We start from the raw sequence: 10,146 nt of genomic DNA, 5'->3' as shown, positions 1-10,146 counted from the left end.
GTTGATCTGAATCCAGGAGCCAGGAAAGTGTTATGAGTCTCTCATGCAGGTGGAGGGGCCCAAGGACTTGGGCCACCTTCTACTGCTTTCCCAGGACACAGTGAAAAGATGGATCATAAGTGGAGCATCTGGGTCTTAAACCAGTACCCCTATGAGATCCCGGCACTTTAGGCAGTGTCTTTATACGCTGTGCCACAGACTGGTCCCAACATTGCTTTTTTCATCTCTGATTTTGTTAATTTTGGTCTTCTCCCTTGTTTGTTTAGGTAAACCAGAGATGTATCAATTTTATTTATTTTTCAAAACACTATTTCTTCATTTCATCGATTTTTTGCATTATTACATAATGGCCAAATTTGTCTCTTTTGAGTTTCTTTATTTTTTTAAAGATTTATTTATTTATTTGAAAGTCAGAGTTACACCAAGAAAGGAGAGGCAGAGAAAGAACCATCTGCTGGTTCACTCCCCATTGGCAGCAATGGCTGGGGCTGCACCAATCTGAAACCAGGAGCAGGAACATCTTCTGGGTCTCCCACATGGGTGCAGGAGCTCAAGGACTTGGGCCATCTTCTACTACTTTCCCAGGCCATAGCAGAGAGCTGGATCAGAAGTGGAGCAGTCAAGACATGAACCAGCACCTACATGGGATGCTGGTGCTGCAGGCAGTGGCCTTACCAGATATGCCACAGCACTGGCCCCAAAGATTTCTGTCTTAAAGTCTATTATCTTTGGCTTAGTGCCCACACAACTGAACACATGCCAAGTAGGGCTCCAGAGACTCACTGCTGGCAGACCCTTGGGCTGAGGGCAGACACTCTTCCTCCCTTCCACTTCCAACATGCTGCTAGCTTAGTGTGTGTATGTGTGGTAACACCATGTCTGCTCCACTGTTAGCCATTGTGCCTTGTGCCCAGAAGGCTGCCATTGTGGCAATTTTCCTTCATGGATTGGGAGATACTGGGAATGGATGGGCAGAAGCCTTTGCAGGTGTCACAAGTTCACATACCAAATGTATCAGCTTGCATACACCTGTTATGCCTGTTACATTACATATAAACATGGATATGCCTTCTTGGTTTGATAATATTGGACTTCAATCAGACTCACAGGAGGATGAATCTGGAATTAAACAGGCAACAGAAATGTAAAGGCTTTGATTGATCAAGCAGTGACAAGTGGCATCCCCTCTAACAGAATTATTTTGGAAGGATTTTCTCAGGGAACAACTTCATTTTTATATACTGTTGTTACCACATAGCAGAAACTGGAGGGTGTCACTGCACTCAGTTGCTGGCTTCCACTTCGGACTTCATTTACAAGGGGTGTTAACAGGGATATTTCTATTCTCCAGTGCCATGGAGATTGCAACCCTTAGGTCCACTAATGTTTGGTTTTCTTACTATGGAAAAACTAAACACATGGCTAAATCTGGCCAGTGTAACCTTTAAGACCTATGAAGGCATGAGGCACAGTTCCTGTCAGCAGGAAATGATGCATGTCAGGCAATTCATTGATAAAATCCTACCTCTAATTGATTTGAGTCATTAAGAAGCCTTGTGTAGAAGTACACCAGTATCATTGTTGTACAGTGTAATGCTTTTCCTGTGCTCAGCCTTGAAACTTTTATTTGCACTGTTAAAATGTTTTACAATTACACACCTATGACAATGACTAAATAATGTCTCCTCATAGGAAATTCATATTTCAGTTTCTACACATGTATTTGTAAAATATGATCCAAAATCTTTTATTAATATAGGTGAAGCAGCTAGCTTCTTTTTCTTAACTGGAATTTAGCAAAATAATAATGTATTTCAGTCAGATGTTTTATTACATTATTTGAAATTTAACAGTATGCTTAAGGAAAATTTATGTAGGTGTGAATGAGCAGTTAAGATATAAGAGATTTTAGCATAGTGTGACTTAGTCTATAAATTTGTCCAAAAGTTGCTTAGTCATCATGCACTCTCTGGTATCTTTATATATGCACTCATGTGTAATGATTGTAATACCTAAGAGGAAGAAGGTATTACATTATTCCTAATAATAGAGATATGCTTTTATGTGTCAGTAAGGAGTAGTATTGCTCTCTTGTAGTAATGACCTTTTTATTTTGGGGTCCAGACTTTTCCCTGATGTCAAGAAAAAAAAAACAATATTTTTTTCCTAATTGTCCTTCATAGCAGACCAAATACTGCTTTCCTGCCATAGAATCTACTGTCAACAATGTTGTAATTTGACATTATGAATCATATACATATGGTATTGAAAATCTATTTGCACTTTAAGAGGAAATAACCATTACTTAAACCTTTCTGTATAATATTTCAAATAACCTTACATTAGTCTAAACTTAGGCCTGTTAAGTGATTAGAATCTTCAATCCAGGTAATAAGTCATTCTGTGCCTTTATTTTTCTATATATAATTCAAAGAATAATTAGGTCCTATTCTAGTATATTCTGAAGTAGTTGAGACCAATCTTAAAAACTAATTTCTGAGATGATTTCATCTCCTGGTAGCATAGTTTGTTTTCTGTACATTTGTTTCAAACCAGCTACTGTAGGAAATGATCAGTCCATTCGAAAAATGTTTTTATGTTCTAGTAAACTTAGGTTTTCATTTTGTCAAATGATTTTAATGATTAGTTTTCTGTGCAGACATAGAAACAGCAATCACTCAATTTTATATAGTCAAAACTCCAGATTACTGACAAAAATGTTTGAAAACAAGTTTATGGATAATAAACATTAATTAGAACCATGTTCTGTGGTATAGTTACCACAGTTTAGTATGTAGCAAAAATGGATGCTTAACATTTCTGAGGCATGTTAATTTTTCTGCTGTATTCCAACTGAGCAAATGATGTTAAGAATGTATCTTTAGGCCGGCGCCATGGCTTAACAGGCTAATCCTTCACCTTGTGGTACCAGCACATCAGGTTCTAATCCCAGTTGGGGCACCGGATTCTATCCCAGTTGCCCCTCTTCCAGGCCAACTCTCTGCTATGGCCCAGGAAGGCAGTGGAGGATGGCCCAAGTGCTTGGGCCCTGCACCTGTGTGGGAGACCAGGAGAAGCACCTGGCTCCTGGCTTCGGATCAGCGAGATGTGCTGGCCCCAGCGGCCATTGGAGGGTGAACCAACGGCAAAAAGGAAGACCTTTCTCTCTGTCTCTCTCTCTTTCTCTCACTATCCACTCTGCCTGTCAAAAAAAAAAAGAATGTATCTTTATAAATGAGTGCTAATTGGTAATGAAAATAATTTAGTAATAGACTATAGAGGATATTAATAATGAAGCCATATGTTTAGGTCTGGTTTGAAAACCTTTTACTGAGTCATTTTGCTTTGCCTTAAAGAACAAAATCTTCTGTTTCAGTTATATAAATCAGCAAGATCTTATTTATGGCAAGAAATATTCTGTTGAAATGTGCTGTAATGTGGGAAATGTAAATGTTTTCCACAGTTTCTATTTATGTGAAATAAAAATTAGTTCTGAAAAAAGTATATTTTGTCTGTTATTAGGATAGGTGCTCCTGCCTATTTTTTATTTCCATTATCATAGAATAATTTTCTCCATTCTATCACTTTTAATCTGTGTATATCTTTGTTGGTGTGGTGTGTTTCTTGTATGCAACATATAAATGAGTCTTTGTTTTTAATCCATTCAACTAGTCTGTATCTTATTTGGAGAGTTTATTCTCCTTACATTCAAGATTACCATTTTTTCCCACAAATACTCCTACTGGAATTTTTTGATCTCCTTTGTACTATTGTTAGGTTTTCTGCCTCCCATTATTTTATCTGATTATCTTTCTCTGTTTCTGTGTTTAGTGCAGCTTTAAGTATCACTTGTAAGGCAACATGTTTTGAAATTTTTGTTTGTTTTGGAAAGTCTTTATTAACCTTCATTTATAAATGAGAGCTGAGCTAAGTGCTGTATTCTAGTCCTATGGTTTTATTTTTCTTTAAGGATTTGGACTATGTCTCTCCTTTCTATCCTTTTCTGTAGGATTTTTGATGAGAAACCTGCTGTCAATCTGGAGCTCCTTTAAAGATAATCTGGCATTTCTGTTTTGTGCTTTTGTTTTCAATTTTACTGGCAGATTTAAGACAGTGAGAGAGAGAGGGACAGAGAGAAAGGTCTTCCCTCTGTTGGTTCACTCCTCAAATGGCTGCTGTAGCCAGCACGCTGTGACAATCTGAAGCCAGGAGCCAGGTCCTTCCTCCTGGTCTCCCATGCGGGTACAGGGGCCCAAGCACCTGGGCCATCCTCCACTGTCTTCCCAGGCCACAGTAGAGAGCTGGACTGAAAGAGGAGCGACCGGAACAACCAGCACCCCAACTGGGACTAGAACCCAGAGTACCGGTGCCATAGGCAAAGGATTAGCCTAGTGAGCCCTGGCACCAGCCTGTAATTGCAAGTTAAAAGTCACTAATCCAGCATTTTATATGCTTCCAGTATGAAGATTTGTAAGTGCTCTTCTATTATTATACAGGGAAACAGCTTTATTTGACTCCTGTATTTGTATTTGTTCTAATAGACAGCCTAGTTATTGGCCTGTCATCTTGAACTTGTTTAGTCTTGGTTTTCAGCTTTTCTAAAGTAGGCCTGAATAAATGTAAGGTTTTCTTTTTTTTTTATTTTTGACAGGGAGAGTGGACAGTGAGAGAGAGACAGAGAGAAAGGTATTCCTTTTGCCGTTGGTTCACCCTCCAATGTCCGCCGCGGTAGCGTGCTGCGGCCGGCGTACCACGCTGTTCTGATGGCAGGAGCCAGGTGCTTATCCTGGTCTCCCATGGGGTGCAGAGCCCAAACACTTGAGCCATCCTCCACTGCACTCCCTGGCCACAGCAGAGAACTGGCCTGGAAGAGGGGCAACCGGGACAGGATCAGTGCCCCGACCGGGACTAGAACCCGGTGTGCCGGCGCCGCAAGGCGGAGGATTAGCCTGTTGAGCCACGGCGCCGGCAAATGTAAGGTTTTCCATTAAGCATTATTAAATTTGAAGGTCTGGAACTCCAATATTTTATTCCCCTTGACATCAATCCAGGGCTATTTAACATACTTTTTGATATGATGGTCTAAAATAAACATTAGGGGGGCCATCACTGTGGCATAGCCAGTAACTGCAGCCTGCAGTGACAGCATCCCATATGGGTACTGCTTTGAGTTCCAGCTGCTCCACTTCCAATCCAGCTCCCTGCTATTGCCTGGCAAAGCATTAGAAGATGGCCAAAGTCCTTAGGCCACTGCACCCACATGGGAGACCCAGAAGAAGCTCCTGGCTCCTGGCTTCAAATTGGCATAGCTCCAGCCATTTCAGCCAGCTGAGAGTAAACCAGCAGATGAGAGACTTTTCTCTCTATGCCTCTTCTTCTTTTGTATGTAACTCTGGCTTTCAAGTAAATTAATTGATTTTTAAAATCCTTTAAAAATAAAATAAAATAAGGATTACTGCAGTGTGTGATTCTTAATTATAAAGTACAGCCTTTGAGTATTTCACTTACATGACTGTGATGTTAATAATATATTAACAAGGTCTTACTTGGGTTAGAACTTAGATAACCTCCAAACCAAATAATCTGAAACATATTTTTACACTCCCACCCCAGGATCAGCTACTCTCTGGTGAACCTCATGTAGTTTCACTCCATCGATGCTCAGTCTATCTCACCCTCAAGGGCTTGTGGGGACTTTACATATCCAGCTCTCAAGTTTTCATCTGTTCAGTTACATTTATTCCAGTTTCTTCTTTGGAAAGTTCTTGCTGTCCTCAGATATGGTGACTACTGCATCTCAATAGCAGCAGGTATTGACTGTAATCCAGCACATTGTATTGTTGAAAGGTAATTTTTCCCAGCAAGAACACATACAACTATAGTGACTGCTTATCAAATTTTCTTTTCTTGGTGATTTCAATGTTTTATTGCCTGATATTCACCTGACATCTTCTCACAAGCTTTCAAACACTCCTCAATGCTTTTGCTGTGTTTTTTAGTGCCAAGAGATCTTAACTAGGTATTGAAAGTAAAATTACCTAATTGTATATCTACATTCATGTTTTTGGCCCACTGAGAACATATCCTGATATTTCATATGACAAAAATGTATTTTAGTAACTCATTTTGATATAATTTCAAATTTTGGAAGTCTATCACATTTTCAGATTGATTTGAAAGGCAGAATAATAGAGATAGGGAGAGGTGGAGAAATTTTACTTCTACTTGCTCACTGCCCAAATAGCTACCACATCCATGTCTGGGCCAGGCTGAAGCCAGGAGCCAGACATTACATCCTGGTCTCCTACATGGGTGGCAGAGGCCAAGTAATTGGGTCACATCCCACTTCTTTCTCAGCACATTATCAAGACACTATATTGGAAGCAGAAGAATCAGAACTTGGAGAGGCATTCCAGTGAAGAATACTACTACCACAAACATATGCTTAACCTGCTGTGGCACAATGCCAGACCTTCTTATAAAGTTTAGATTCAGTTATGTGGAAGCCAAAGTAAGAGAGAGCAAGCTATCACTTTTATTAGTTTTTCCTAATTAGTTGCTTATCACAGAATAATGTAATACAAATATTTCTATTACTTATTTCTCAATTTTTACATTTTATATAACTCACAAAATAGTGATTGTATAAAAATTCACAGCAAGTTACCAAAGCATACAATTTCCAAAGCTGTTTTGTTACATTCAGTTTCCAAAAGATGCCCTCATCTCAATAGTTAAAATGCAGACATTATGTGGTATTTCATTACCTTTGGTAAAAACTATCCTCATTATTTTGTCTCCTCACAGTACTAACTCTGGTATCTACTTTATGCACAATCTGCTAGTACTAGAATATAAGAAAAGATTAAGTCTGGAACAACAAGAGGCAGATATTGCCAAGAAGCAATGTCAGCCTTGGGTCACACTCTCACTTTAGTGTCATCTGTCTACACAGATGGGCAAGGTGAGAGCTCAGGGGCCTCCATCCTGGTGTCTATAGATGCTCTCAGTTGGGCAAGAAGCAAATTTGTGGGGGTAAAGTGGAAACAGAGGCCATCTCTAAGGAACCCAAGTGGCTGTGCTGTGGTGTGGTTGGACCAGTGACACCAATAAAAGAGCCAGTGTGGGTGCTGATGCTGTGGCATAGTGGGTAAAGCTACTGCCTGCAGTGCTGGCATCCCATATGGGCACCGGTTTGAGTCCTGGATGCTCCACTTCCAATCCAGCTATCTTCTATGGCATGGGAAACCAGTAGAAAATTCCCCAAGTCCTTGGACCCCTGAATCCATGTGGGAGGGCTCTGGAAGAAGCTTCTGTCTCCTGGCTTTGGAATGGCACAGCTCTGTCCATTGTGGCCAATTGGGGAGTGGAGGTAAACCCTGTTGATACACCCATACAGGCCCTAACTGTGGCCATTAACAAACTTCACACAAAGAAGTCTAATGACCCTCCAGTTTTGGGGGATGTCAGGAAATAGGACACCTACAGTGAAACTGCTCAAATGCTGACACATGGGGCAAGCCCAAAACACTGTGACCCAGATGTAAAAAACACTTCCATTGGATACCTGGAACAAGTGTGCATTCTACACCAAAAATTTCATATGTCAGCAAGAAACAAAAAAACTGCTTTTCCTAGAGCTAACAATGAGCCAATGCAAACATCTAGGCACTCTTGCAAGAATTGTGCACCCCTCACCCTGTTAGGCTGACTGCAACAAGCAGGAGTGAACATGTGAGGCCTTGCTCCTAATAAGCTCTGGCAAGTGGACATTATGCACATTAACTCATTTGTTAAACTTAAGTTTGCCCATGTGGTGGTAGAAACTTATTCAAAGGCTGTATTTGCAACAGCCCAATCTGGAGAAAAGGCTAGTAATGTGATAAAGGTGGTTACATCAGCCATGCTGGTCCTTGGTGTCCCTGGACCATAAAGACTAACAAGCCAGCATATACATCACAGGAATTTAATTCCTTCCTGAAATCCTGGAACATACAGTCTGCCACAGGTATACTATATAACCCATAGGGACAGGCAATCATTGAAAGAACTCATAGGACGATTAAAGATTTCTTACAAAGACAGAAAAACAATAATATGCCCCCAGACCCACAGCTTGCTTTGACTGAGGTCCTTTTCACTACCAATTTTCTCACTTTTGATTCCCAAGTGATAAGCCCAGCTTATAAACACTGGGGATCCTTTCCATCCCAGACCCCAGCCACTATGGTTAGGTGGAAATACCCCATGACAGTAGAATGGAAAGGACCACACCCTCTGCTAACCAAGGGTTGAGGATATGCTTGTGTCTTTCCAGAGAATGTGGGACAGCCTATTTGAGTACCAGCCAGAAACATCAAGCCTGCAATTGACAGCCAACCAGAACCAGCTGAACAAGACTGAGTGTCTGCCTTGTTAGCAGACTCACCTGCCTATCATCCTACCCTGAGAAATTGCCCATAGCCACATCTGTTACTGTTTTATACCCCATTAGCTCTGGTCAGCCACTCAAATGGCCCACAGCCTGCATGTGGTAATGCCATTCCTGATAACCATTGTTCCTCATTCCTGCCCCTATCTGAGCAAGCACTCCTGTGGTCTCTCATTTTGAGCACTGGTTAGTCAATGATGGGTAATATCCCCTGGGGGACAACCTAAGACAGGCACAGCCGTGTATGGAGACCACATGGAAACAGGGTCAACAATGGTATGGCCAAGAATCATGTCTCCCGTTGCTCAAAACTAAACAAAAAGGGGGAAATGTGGTGGAATGAGAAGGTGAAAAGGTCATGCCAAGATGGCCACTGAGGTGAGAGGGTCATGCCAAGATGGCCACTGACAACAGAAACAGCCTGGCAACAGGCTGTGGTTGGATGATTGCAGAAACTGCCTGGCAAGAGCCTGACTGGCAACAGGCCATGATTAGATGATGGCAGAAACTGCCTGGCAACAGAGCCTGACTGGCAACAGGCTGTGATTGGATGGTTTTGGAAACTGCCTGGCAACAGGCTGTGATTGGTTAGGGCATAGACTGCCCCATGACCGGATTGTCTGCCTTGGCTATATAAGCAGCTGTAACAACTGAAATAAATGAGTCTTCAGGCTTCTTGCCTCAGGGCCGCTTTCACCCAACTCTCGAGGTCTGTGTGGTGACCCCACACCTCTCATCCCCACCGCGCTCCTCCTTTCAGAAATGAATCCACAGCAACAGCAGATGGAAGACCTTTCTGTCTCTCTGCCTTTCCTTCTCTCTGTGTGTAACTCTGACTTTAAAATAAATAAATCTTTACTTAGTATAGAGATGACCTTCTGTATATAAAGTTAATTAAAAATGAATCTTAATGAAGAATGGGATGGGAGAGGGAGTAGGTGATGGGATGGGAGTGGTGGTGGGAATGTGGTTATTGAGGAAAGAACTGCTATATTCATAAAGCTACACCTATGAAACTTATATTTATTAAATAAAAGCTTTCTAAAAATTTTTAAAAAAAGAAATCAATAAGAAAAGAGAAGCCCAGAAATGCCTCCAGTATTTAAAACTCAAATAAAGTATATAATCCACAGATAAAAAAATCACAAAAATTATAATTTATGTTGGACAAAATGAACATACAAAATAACAATTACATTTGTGGTAGATACATGGAGACCAGAATGTCTTCATGACACTAATATCTGAGGTGGAAATTACTGCCCTTTGAATGTAGGCTGGCCTTTGCCTACCAAGCCAACACATCTTGGCATATTTAAAGCACTGAAAAAGCCATTAGTAACAAAGAATACTACCCTTTTTGGAAATATATTTAATTTGAATATTGTTCTCTGAATAAATGACAATCATTTAATAGTCTATGTTATGATATCAAATTTTAATTTTGAATTTAAAATGTTAAGAAAAAAGGGAGAAACAATGACAATGGGGTTAGTAGTAACTTATTTTACATAATACTAATGATTCAAAAGCAACAAAAGAAAACTGCAGCAGGAATTGTATAAAATTAAAACTGTTTATACAATAAAAGGTACTATCAGAGTGGAAAGGGAACCCATTTAATGGGAAGAGTGTTTATAATTCACATTTCAGAAGAGATCATTATTGGAGATATGTTGCATATAAGAAAATCCTACAACTCAGAAACAAAAACA

The 10,146-nt window shown here is 40.4% G+C and overlaps 1 pseudogene; it reads left to right on the top strand.

Moving 5' to 3' along the window:
• The first annotated feature begins 860 nt into the window (after positions 1–860).
• Positions 861–1,548, top strand: LOC133754109 (acyl-protein thioesterase 1-like; annotated as a pseudogene).
• The last annotated feature ends 8,598 nt before the right edge of the window (positions 1,549–10,146 follow it).

This window comes from Lepus europaeus, chromosome Y, assembly GCF_033115175.1.
Source record: "Lepus europaeus isolate LE1 chromosome Y, mLepTim1.pri, whole genome shotgun sequence".
In the NCBI taxonomy this organism is placed as follows: Eukaryota; Metazoa; Chordata; class Mammalia; order Lagomorpha; family Leporidae; genus Lepus; species Lepus europaeus.
The sequence above is the reverse complement of the archived record's forward strand: the minus strand, read 5'-3'. Positions and strand labels throughout refer to the sequence as shown.